This window comes from Delphinapterus leucas, chromosome 10 (assembly GCF_059928025.1).
Source record: "Delphinapterus leucas isolate spDelLeu-1000000601 "Yukka" chromosome 10, BTC_Dleu_Yukka2, whole genome shotgun sequence".
Lineage (NCBI taxonomy): Eukaryota > Metazoa > Chordata > Mammalia > Artiodactyla > Monodontidae > Delphinapterus > Delphinapterus leucas.
In genome coordinates, this window is record NC_143138.1 from 31,933,936 (window position 1) to 31,946,279 (window position 12,344).

At 57.1% G+C, this 12,344-nt stretch overlaps 1 long non-coding RNA gene across 1 annotated transcript; it reads right to left on the reverse strand.

Moving 5' to 3' along the window:
- Window positions 1-1,299: 1,299 nt before the first annotated feature.
- Window positions 1,300-11,605, reverse strand: LOC149748193 (uncharacterized). Its single transcript, XR_016394603.1, has 3 exons — window positions 10,874-11,605; window positions 9,191-9,306; window positions 1,300-7,701 (listed from the first exon to the last, which is right to left on the reverse strand). It is a non-coding gene; the product is annotated as an uncharacterized LOC149748193 (long non-coding RNA).
- Between the last annotated feature and the right edge of the window lie 739 nt (window positions 11,606-12,344).

The window sequence follows — 12,344 nt, forward strand, 5'->3', positions numbered from 1 at the left end:
AGCCAGGGTGCTGCCCCCTGCCCACCCCGGGCTCTGCAGGCCAGGCCTTTGCCAAGTGAGGCCAGGGGTCCTGTTCCTCCTTCCCAGCCCCACCTCCCACCATGAGGAGGAGGCTGCCAGAGGGGCACAGACCTCAGGACAGACTCCTATTGAGGGGTCATCCTCTGGGAAAGTGGCCCAAAGTGGGCTCCGGACTGTGGCCTCCTTGGGAAAGCTGGGAGATGTGGGAGGGGATTCATGGGTGAGCTGCTCCCAGGATGCCTCTTTCCTGGCCACGCTGTGAGTGTCATTCAGCACCACACGTCTGGCACTGCTGGATGGATCAGAAGTGCGGGGGCTTCCCTGGTGGCGCAGTGGTTGAGAATCTGCCTGCTAATGCAGGGGACACGGGTTCGAGCCCTGGTCTGGGAAGATCCCACGTGCCGCGGAGCAACTAGGCCCGTGAGCCACAAATACTGAGCCTGCACGTCTGGAGCCTGTGCTCCGCAACAAGAGAGGCCCGCGCACCGCGATGAAGAGTGGCCCCCGCTTGCCACAACTAGAGAAAGCCCTCTCACAGAAACGAAGACCCAACACAGCAAAAATAAATAAAATAAATTAATTAAACTCTAGCTCTGGAAGCAATTCCGAAAGGAAAATGCGCCAGATATTTTTAAAAAAAAAAAGAAGTGTTCTTTTCTGTATGTGCGTGTGCTGTGTGCATCTCTCACTAGGCTGAGCGCCTTGAGGACAGGCCCACGGCTCTTCGTCCAGGTGGGGCCGGACCCACAGACCCAGTTCTGGGACAAAGATCAGACTCCAGCCTCTGCTCAGTGCGTGAAATGCTCTGTCGTTGCCATTTTTCATCCATTCACTCATTCATTCATCTTCATTGGTCCCATCATTCGTTCAAGTAATAGTACGTCTGAGAAGTATTCCTCTTGGTTCTGCTTAAACTCACCCTGCTCAGTCTTCTGGGGCAGCCCAGTCCACAATGTGACCATCTGACTTTTAAAACCTTACTGTTGGTAATTTGAAATCTGCCTTCCTAGGCTGACCTTCTGCTGCTGGTCCTTCTGTCCTCCTTTATATAGCAGCCCTTGGAGGGTTCAAAGTTCATTCAGCTCCCCCTCCATTCTTCCCTCCCCCTCTCCGCCTTTCCTCCCTCCCTCCCTCCTTCCCTCCTTCCCTTCCTTCCTTCCCTCCCTCTCTCCTTCCCCCCTCCTTCTTTCCCTCCTCCCCTTCCCTCCCTCCGTCCCCCTTCCCTTTCTCCTTCTCTCCCTCCCACCTGCCCTCTCCTCCTTCCCTCCCTCTGCAGACATTTATGGACTTTTCCGTGCCAGGCACCAGGAAGGCAATACTGAGCAGCGGCACATCCAGCCCTGACCTCAGGGCGCTCACCATCTAGTCTGGGAGACACTTCGAACAGAACAGTTCCACAGATAACTGTAAAGCTGCCTCTGGTAACAGCCACCCTGGGACCAGGGCAGGGTGGTAGGCAGAGCGTATAAAAGTGGGACATAATCCACAGAGAGGTCAGAAAAGGCTTTCCTGAGGAAGTGATGCTTCAGCTGATATGAAGACTAGGGAGGGGCTTCCCTGGTGGCGCAGTGGCTGGGAGTCCGCCTGCCGATGCAGGGGACACGGGTTCGTGCCCCGGTCTGGGAGGATCCCACATGCAGCGGAGCGGCTGGGCCCGTCAGCCATGGCCGCTGAGCCTGCGTGTCTGGAGCCTGTGCTCCGCAACGGGAGAGGCCACAGCAGTGAGAGGCCTGCGTACCGCAAAAAAAAAAAAAAAAAGACTAGGGAGGAACAGGAAATTTCCCAGTGGCAGTTTCTCATATGATGGGGTTTCTGGACGCCTCCCCACCCTGTCACTCTCTATCATCATCCCCTGGAGAGGGAGACACCCAGGTCTGGACCCACTGCTCCAGGAGGGCCTGGTCAGCTCAAGGTCAGGGCCACCCCTCTCTCTCTGGCTGCTGCTTGCCCTGGGGGACAAGTCCCCTCCCAGGAATGCTCATCTGAATTGACCTTACATGTGGCCGCACCCCGCCTGCTTCTGAGCTGCTGTGTAGAGGCCTAATTGTGAGTCCTTACGTTGACCCTACGCATGCTCGTCTCTCCAGTGTGGCCTGCTCACTCCAGCCGGCAGGGTCTGTTCTGCCTCCGGATTCCACTGCTGGCCGCGATGCCCAGGCCCGCATCCCTAGTGAGTGACCAGCATTGAGTCTGCATACCCTGGACAAGGTGTCAAGAGGTGAGGCCTCAGAGCCTATGGGGAGCAGGGGGAGGGCAAGGGGCCTGAGATCCTTGGAGGGGGCTGTGGAGGGGCCTCTGCCCTGGCGCCCCAGAAAGAGGTGCTTAGGGCCTGAGGCCTGAGCTATGCTGGGGTCCTGCTGTTCTGTACCTCCCCCCATCCCCTCATCAATGCAGACCAGCTCCGCGTGCGCTCGTGCGTGTGTGGTGGGCGCTTGCCTGTCTGCGTGTATGTGTGTGTGGAGTGTGTGAGCCCGCGTGAGTTGTCCTTGCTGTCGACTGGCACCACCCTTTGCCATTAGTAACCCCATCACTCACGGGGGCCAGGTCACCAGAGACTTGGAAGAGGCCCCACCCGACCTACCTTGCCTAACAGCCACACCAGGTGGCCCCCTTTGCCCTCCTGCCTCTCTACCTGCCTGCAGGGTCCTCATTCACCACCCCACCCCCTCAAGTTGCTGACCAGGCAGCCGGGCAGGATCCCCTCCTCAGTCTTTTATTTCTGCCCACAGCATCCCTGCCACTGGTGCCACCCCCTGGTTCCCTCCTCACCTCATCACTTCCCCTGTCACCCCCTCTTCATCCGTTCAGACTCAGCGTAGACATGGACTCCTCCTCTAGGAAGCCCTCCCTGATCCTCCTCTGTGCTCTCAGACTGTAGGACCTAAGAGGGCACGGCCTACATGGGATTTATTGTAGTGTTTTCAGAGGCTAAAACCTAATAGATCTTTTTAAATGAATCAGACTATAACCTCTGTGTGCTTCATATTCCTTATCTGTAAAATGAAAATAATACTATTTGACACAAGGGTTCTGAATAGGGAAGTGGGTGATGAATCTGAATTTCCTGTCACTGTGCTGGAGAAATCACAGATGTTCCAGAAACAACTCTCATGTCCCTGCCCTAACGTTTATGGATACACGTTCTTTTCTGTTTAAATCCTTTCTATTAAAAATATTGTACATTTTTGGATTCCTTTGGCCTCAGAGCACAACCGGCTTCTTGTAGCTCAGGTCTCTATTGGAAGGTCACCTCCTCACGGGGACTTTCTTTGATGACCTCATCTAAACTGCCCCACCCATCCAACACTCTCCACTCCAGTGGTTATCTCATCATGACCTGAACTTGATTCGTTTGTAACTTTTTGATCTGTCACTCCCTCCCTAGAATGTGAGAACCACAGCGGCAGAGACCTAGGTTGCCTTTTCCATTCCTGGAGCCCCCAGTGCCCAGAGCCATGCCTGGCACACAGCGGCGATCCCTGAGTTTCCGAGGCTGAGGGTGTGAAGTCTCTAGGGGACAAATGCCAGTGTGTGTGTTGTGTGTGTGTGTGTGTTTGGGATAGAGGATGGTGGGGTAGCTCTTCCCCCCTCATCATACGTCCCAGGGAAGTGGGCTGGGGGGGACTCCTGTGCTCCCCCCACATGCTCCTGGAGGGAAATCGGGAGCCATGGTCCCTCCAGGGCTGCCTGGGGGTGTAAGGGAGGGGGCGGCACCTTCTTTGCCTGGTGACTCCTGAACACAGTCCATCTGCCAGCAAGGAGGGACGGGCTGCTTCTGCTGTTCCCCGACTTTGGAGGGACACTCCCTGCTGCCCCAAGCTGGGACCCCAGGCCCAGGCCTGCCTCTTACTGGTGGGATTTTCTTCCCTGTGTGGCATTTGCTCTTCTCCTTTCCTCACTCTTGCCTTCCTGTCACCAGAGTCTGACAGGCCCCCTCCCACCTGCATTCTCCATCATCACCAAATCCTCAAACGTCCAGCTTTAGGGGTGCTGTGAGGTTCCCTGTGTCTCCTGCAGTGGGGAATGCTACCCCACTGGGGCTTCCTGGTGCTCAGCCCCCACCCTGCCACTCTGACCCTTGCCCTGGGCATGGTGGGAGGGATTCCAGAGAAAGGCTGCCAGAGGCTCCCACCTGTACCTGCTGCCCTTCCTGCTGGGGAAGGGAACTCAGTCCCCATGTGTCCCCCTCTCCCCCCAGCTGAGGGGGTCCAGGGCCAGACAAGCCTACTTGACTTCTGGCTCAGGTAGGCACAGAGGGTGTGCACGGACGCAGCTTTGGACCCAGGCCCTTGGCCAGCCTCAGTGGCATTACCCGGTGTGGCAAGGACGCCCCCTACCAGCTCTGGCCCTCCACCCCATGACCCCTCAGCCCTGCTCTCTACACCGGGGTGGCCCAGAGACACTGCCTTATCCTCAGAGCTGTCAGCACCCCCGGTTCTAGAGCTCCCAGCCCTGGAAGGGCCCCAGAATGTTTGCACAGGGGATTTCAGGGTTCAGAGGTTTGTGAAGTGGGCTCTGTGGAGTGCCCTGGAGCCAATCTGCGTGCACGTGTGTGTGTGTGTGCACACGCGTGCGCACGCACATGTATGATGGACTAAATACTGGGGCTCTGGGTCCCCACTCCTACTGTGACCATAGAACCCCAAACTTTTTCTGTTACTAGTGGAGACTTCACATAAGTTACTATTTAAGTAAAAGGATCCATTATTTTTAAAAAAGAAAGGTTTGAAAATCATGATACCTAGACAAAACTCATTTTATGTGTGGGGAAACTGAGGCCCAGGGAGCAAATGGCTTCTCAAGGTCACAGTGGGATCAGTGGCAGAGCTGGTATCATACCAGGCTGCCTGGCTCACAGGCTGACCAGGCCGAAATGTCCCTTTCAAGAGGTGGCAGGTGAGGGCGGAATGCCAGGAAGGCCTCATCCAGAGACCCGGGTTAAGGTCACAGCCTCCCCACCCCACGGGCCCCCTGTGAAGTGCCTGGGAGAACAGTTGCATTGGAAATTTCCCTCAGTTCTTAACTGGAGGCTTGAGGTTTGGGAGTGGAAAGGGGCGGGATGAGGGAGGAAGAGTGGAGTGGGGGTGGGGGACAGGGGTTCATCCTCTAGGTCACTCATACCCCATCCCCCAATTAAAACACCAAATGCCCTCCTGTCATTTTGAGACTGCTTCTCCATTCCCCCGTGGTCAGTCTGACAGTTCCTCGCAGGAGGAAGATGAAGGCTGCTCCACAGGCACTCCCTGCCACAGCGCCTGTCCCATTGGAAGCAGTCCCCCACCCCAAGCACCTGACTTCCAGGCAGAGGGACTTGGTGGCAGGCATACAGAGGGCTGGGTGGCACTGAGGTGATGACTTCTGGGGGTGGGAAGGCTGTGAAGAAGGGGGGTGGGATTTCTATCTCAGGAGTCCTGTAGCCATCCCCCTACTGGCAACAGCAGGAATGGCATAGTAGGGGGCTCTGTGGCACCCCCTGTGTCTCCTGCCAGTGTCCAGATGGGCACCGGGGAAAATGCTATTGAATGAATAGTTGTGTCCATCCTCCACCAGCCTCTCCACAATCACCAGTCTCCGCCCGCCCCCTCCAACACCCCTGTCCTTTAGAGACTACAAGGACTGAGTTATTCTTAGTAGGTTTCATTCATCGAAGCGTGACAAACGGTGTCCTGGGAGGAATGCCTACGCGCAGCCGAGAGCCAGAGGGGTGAGATGGGGTGCAAAGGCCCCATCTGAGGGGACAATCCAATGCCTTCAAGGAGCTCCAGACTGAAGGGAGACACAGCCCTGCCCTCAGGGAGCCCCGGTCTGAGGGGAGAATCTAATGCCTTCAAGGAGCCCCAGTCTGAGGGGAGACACAGCCCCATCCTCAGGGAGCTCCCTATGATGGAAGATACTACCTCCACAGCCCATTCCCCTAGCCCTCAGTGAGATCCCAGTCTAAGGGAGAGATCCAATATCCTGCCTTCAAGGAACCTCTGGTCTCATGGCAGAAAATACCATGTCACCCCCGCTGGAAAAGATCTGGTGCCTACCCAAGGCAGAGACCGATATTCAAGATGAAAAAAGTGGCTGCCAGAGGGGTTTCCAGAAGCATATGCAACCACCACTGCCCCCACATGTAGGGAGCATAAGGCGGGGCTCGGAGGGACACTCATCTTGGCACGCTTACTGAGAAACATGCAAAAACTACAAAGGTGCAATAGTGCAGACTGAGATCCTAGAAAATGAGGAAAAGGCTAAAGGCGCAGGCCAGGTGGGCTGGTCTAAATCAAGGTCTCAAACTCAAATGCCTTTGGGGACCTAGTGTGGCCACACTGGCCTTTGCCAATGGGGAGGGCAGCCCACATTGTCCGTAGAATATAGAAACCACATACTCACTGAAGGTCAAAAAAACCTCACTAAAGATTAAACTTGGCCCAAGGCCATCACTTTGCAACCCCCTGGGCATCAGGAAAAAAATTCCTGATAGTGGAGAGGTTGGAGCCTGGTTTGGATAAAGAAGCTGACAGCCAAGTTGCTCCCCTCAAGTGCTGGCCATCAGGCTTGGCTTCTGTGTCTTCAGGGCCTCCTCCCACCCTTCCTGGGATGGAAGACTTGAGCCACACTTCACCAGCTCCCCTGTGGCCAACAGGCCACAGCTGGTCGGCTTCCAGCACTCCAGTCTGCGGCGGGGGTATCACCTTTCTTCGCAGGAATGTAATTCCCCAGGCAGGGGAAGGAGCCTGTCCGGCTCCTTAAATGAGCTGATCTGGAAGTTCTAGCTGGGTGGTCTTCCCTGAGAGCCTTTACTTGTCTGAGCCTTCAGTGCAAAATGGGATACTATCGCCCGGGTGCCCTACCCACCCCCGCCCGGGACAGTTAACTTTCCAGTCGGCCTCAGTGACCATGTCTACGAGAGAGTCCTGCCCCCTCCGCACTCTCCCAGTCCCTTCCTGCAGAGATCTCAAAGACTGTAGGCTTACGGGAGGGGAGGGGCCGGCTTCCCCACTTCAGGCCTAGGGACGGGTCTCCAAGTCCTCCCCTCCCCCCACCCCAGGTTGGCGGGGGGCGGGGGGGGGGTCTCATAGCTCTCTCCTGGGACCAAGGGGGCAGTCCCGGAGGGCGGCAGGAAGCAGCGGGACGAACCGACGCGCGCGCTACTGGGGACAGGGGACGGGGGACGGGTTCTGGGACCTGGGAGGGGCGGCCTAATTACGGCGCGTTGTCCCCGTGCCGCCGAGCGCCGCGGAGGAGAGCGGCGGTGGGTAATTAGAGCGCACTAGCCGTGCCCCTGCAATCCTGTAATTTCTCCGCGCGCTCCGGGTGTGTTGTAGGAGGTGAAGCGATGCGGGCTCGGCTCTGAGTCAGACTCTCGGAAGCCCGGGTAGTGACGCAGGGGACGAAAGAGTCCGCGGAGAAGTGACTCCTGCCGCGGGAGGCGCCGGCGCCTTCTCCTGGCAAGGAGTCACCCGTCCCGTGGCTGCTCGCACTGCTTCCCCACTTCCGCGGACAGAGTGGGGCGGGGCCTGGGGCGGGGCAGCGAGGGGGCTTGGCCCGGGCCTCCTCCCGCCTCCAGGGGGCGCTCCTCAGTCCTGCGACTCTTCCCCAGGCTTCGAGTCCGGTGCCCTGCACCGAGCCATGTGGCTGGCGCCCCGCGCGCAGGTGGACCGAAAGAGATGCAGATGCAACGCGGTAACAGACCTAGGGCAGTGAGAGAAAAAAACACTCAGAGACATCAGAAGGAAGTGGGGGCGCTTGTTCTAGCTGAGCCCTGAAATCAATTCTGGGGGAGCAGGGAGGAGCGAGCGGGGGGCCGAGGCTGGGAGGGGAGTTTATTTATTAGCCAGATTAGCCAGCATTAATGGGGGAGCGGTGGTGGCCGGCGGCGGCGGGGACATAGCTGGCATAGCTGGCATAGCGGCGGGGCCTCCCGCGGCGCGGGGCTCAGGCGGCTTCAAAGGGGCTTAAAGAGGCCCGTGGTGGCACTGCCACGGCCCCGCGGGGGAGGGCGTGGGCGCGGGCGGCGGGGGAGAAGGCGGCCATTGTGCACCGAGGGATTAGGGATCTGGCCTGGAAGGAATTTTAAACTGCTGCGAGCCGGCGCCCCAGGACTCCCCTCCTGCCCCTCCACTGCTCCAGGAGCAGGAGCAAGCTCAGATGTTTACCTGCATTTCCGTGTCTGGGGGGGTCCTCCCGCCCTCGGATTGGAGGCATCTAGGGTTGTCAGATTTGGCAAGTAACGATGCAGGACGTCCAGTTAAATTTGAATTTCAAATAAACAATGAATACGGTTTTTTTTTTTTAGTATAAGTATACTCCATGTGTTGTATGGGATATACTTATACTAAAATATTATTCGTTGTTTATCTGAAATTCAGATTTAACTGGACGTCTTGTATTTGCTTTTCCAGCAGCCCTAGAGTCACCAAAATGTCTAATCTGTGGCTGCCACAGATTGGGGGCTCCCTAAAAATTCAGTGGGGCTGTGTGTGTCTACCCTCAGACTGTAGGTTTCCTGAAGCCCAATGCTGTGTTTCACCCTTCAGAATGGAGCTCTGATGGTAGAGTACATGCCTCCATCAGAATAGGAGCTTCCTGAGGACGGAGCTCAATTTCAGATTGGACCTTTGAGGTCAACGTCTGTGTCTTCATCACACTGGAGGTTCCTGAAGGGGTGTGTGTGTGTGTGTGTGTGTGCTTCCTTGAGGGCAAGTCTGTCTCCTCCTCCAAGCAGGTGGTGGCCCCTCCCCCTATTGGTGTAGTTTCCTGTCTACAGGGGGCGCTAGGGCCCCAGAGGACTGACCTACAGATGGATGGGTCCTGTTTCTTGGCACTCAGGGCTGCAGGTTCTCTAGGGTTGATGGACCTGGGGACTTGGGAGGTGGGGTCCCCATCCTGTGTGGCTCTTGACCTGGTCCTGGCCCCTGTCCGGGAGTTGAGGCCAGGCCTGCTTTGGCAGAAGCCGTGGCCAGCATGTGGGAGAATCTCCGAGTCTGGTTACCGACAGTTTTTGGCAGGAAGGGACAGTGTGGCCCTCGGTGCAGAATGGCCCTGCCCACCTCCTCTCTTCCCATAACCATTGCAGCCAAGCCTCTGTCCTCTATCAACCTCACAAACCCCATTACCCAGCCTTTGCCTGTGCTGTTCTCTGTGCCTCTCTTCCTGTCCTTGAGGACAGCTGAAGTCTCACCACAACTCCTGGATGTTCTGGCCTTCAGCAGGGTAGGTATGGCCAAGTAGGCTGCTTGTGCCTGGGGGTCTTGTGGTGAGAAGAGACATCCATACACTCCTTCCTTCCTCACCAACCTGGGCCACAGGGGCCAGAGAGGGGACAAAGGTGGGGGTGGGGAGAGATGGGAAGGTGGGGGGAGTGTAGGTGGAGGGGAAGCAAGAGGAAGTCATGGCCACCATCTCCTCCCCGCCGCCCCCCGCCACTGTAGCCCCTTCCCAAATCCCCTGTTCCACCCCCTCTCCCTCCCCCCCACCCCAGCCTCTGAACTCTTTTCCCTTGAAGCTGAGGGAAGCCGGGGAGAAGCCCTTTCCCACGACCACAGCCTCAGCCACCCCACCCCCTGCTTCTTCGGCCACAGCCACCTTAGCCTCTGCAGAGCACAGGCCTGTCCTGCTCCATCCCTACAGGGCCCCCTCCTTGAGCCAGGACGCCTGCTTCCTCGAGTGGCATCACCCCACTCCTCAGGCGACCCAGTCATCAGGTCAGCAATTAGCTACCGCATGAGGCCACCGAACGTCACAGCCCCTCCCCCCAGGCCAGCTGGCGGCCGGAGTGCTGGGGGGTGCCCCCCACACTTTGTAGTCAGTGCCAAGTCCTGGCAGGACCTCCCCCCAGCCTACTGAGCGCTGGGGTATTGAGCTCTTCATCTTGGGACCCTGTGCTCCTGGGGGCGGGAGAAGCCTCGCTGCTCCCTCCTCCCTCCATGTCACCCCATCCCATTGGGTGAGGACACTCCCACTGCCTGGGTGGGGCAATGCCAGCTCAAGGGCACCTCAGCCCAGAGCGAGTGGAGCGAGCGGGTCTGGGCCTGAGATTCAGGTGTCTCTGTCCCCAGTCATACGCAGTTTTCACCAGGCTGTCACCTGGGGCCTGGGAATCTGTGCACTGAGGATGGTGGCAGTGACCTGGTAAGGGGGGAGCAATGGGCGGCCCTCTGCAGAGACCCAAACGTGCAGGGGGGCAGCCTCTTCCTGAATGCCCACGGGGGGCTCACACACCTGCACCTGGGCACACTCACAGATCCAACCTGGGCAGTGTGTGTCCCACACACTGTGCCTGTCCCTGGCAGGCAAACCCACCTGGACGTATACCACATGCCCAGACGACCCTTCCTGTGGCGTGCACACAAACCCACCGGCATGCTCACAGGCAACAAGCTTACCACCACACCAAAACCAAAACCAGGACATGACAGAGGAGCCCAGCCCAGGAGGGTGGGATGAGAGACCACGCCCCCCTCCTCCATCCCACCCCTTGGGCTCGGTGTCTCCCTGGGGAAGGGTGGGAAGGGTGTGTGGTGGGCAAGTGGGCAAGTGGGAGCAGCTGTGGTCTGAGTCTGGAGGTGGGGGCAGGGTATGGATTTCCAGAGAGAATAAAAAAGTTCCAACAAATTTAAAGAAAGGTGTGGAATCTTAGGCAGATCATCATTCCTTAGGGCCTCAGGGATTGCATCTGTAAAACGGGGATATTAAGGACACCATTTAAACTTGGTTGAGAAGTTTAATGGAGGTAACTGGCTCAGAGCAGGTGCCCAGCCCACATAACTATTGAGGAGACCCTCCCTATGTCCCGTCTCTGGGTGGTGGATTTGCCCACAAGAGCTGCCCTGAGGAGAGAAGCAGCCCTCATCCTGGGCCTTACCTGAGCATGTGCTCACCGCTGGTTTTCTCCACTTCCTGGCGTCCAGCCCTGGCCAGGCGTTGGGGCTGATAGGGTGTTGCTCCGGATTGGCCTGGGGGCAGGGCCTGGGAGGGGCTGTCTGGCTGCCCCGCCCCTACCTGACTGGCCCAACAGGTAGCTGAGCGCTGGCTTCCAGCCCTGGGAGGGGATGAGTCAGTCAGCACCGCCCCATCCAGGCAAATGGGGCGCAGGGGACGGGAGCTTGGGTGGAGGGGCCTTCTAGGAACGTTCCTGGAAGAGGACCTGGGAACCAAGCTGCTGCCTGGAGCCACCGCCTCAGCCTACTAGTCTGTACCCAGCTCAGCAAACACCCTCGTCCTTGCTTCTCACAGCGAGCCCTCCGCCCTCTGGATTCATGGGGCCGCCCCAGCTGGGAGCAGGGAGCCAGGCCTGAGGCCCTCGTGCTGCCTTGCCGCCCTTCTCAGCCCTTCAGGAAGGCTGTCCAAGCCATGGCCACAGGGCCACAGGTACACACATGCTCTTGTACACATGTCCGCAGCCACATAAGCACAACCAGAGACGTGTTCCCACAAGCACATGCATACTCTCACTGCTCCCTCACACTTATACACACCCACATAAACACCCGACTTCATGCACACACTCATGTACACGACACACAAACTTGCAGAGTCATAATCACTATTGTTGGTTGGATTGTGTCCCTCAAAAGATATGTTGACATCTTTGTCCCAGTACCCGTGAATGTGACTTTAGTTGGAAACAGGGTCTTTGTAGATGTAATCAAGATGATATCTAACTGGATTAGGGTGGGCCCCTAATCTAATGACTGGTGTCCTTTTAGGAGAGAGATTTGTAGACAAAGAGATACGAGGCACACAGGGAAGAAGGTCACGTGATGACGGAGGCAGAGTTTGGAGTGATGCAGCCACAAGCCAAGGAGCGCCAGGGATTGCCTGCAACCACCAGAAGCTGGGAAAGAGGCGTGGAACAGACTCTTCCTATAGCCTCCAGAAGGAACCAACCCTGCCGACACCTTGCTTTTGGACTCTGGCCTCCTTAATTATGAGAGAATAAATTTCTGTTGTTTTAAGCCACCAGGTCTATGGTATAGTTTATTACGGCTGCCCTAGGAAATGAATACAATCATGCACACACACACACAGACACACACACTCACAGTGGCTCTAGGCGCAGGAATGAGGTTGGTGGAGTCCCTTTTAGGGGCTGCTCTGTCTCTGTCCTCCTTCCCCTGTGACTAGTCCAGTTGACACCAAAAGGCTCACGGCACCAGGCAGGAGCTCAATAATTTTTCATCTCTCCTTCCCTCCCTGGAGTTCTTATCAAGGCATCCCCCTCAAAATCTGTTCTCAAGAATGGGTAGCCATGGTTATGTGCACCAAAAGACGTGTCTAAGAAGGCTGCGGTTGCTTCAATGCCGTTAATTAAAAATTGGAAACAACCAAATGTC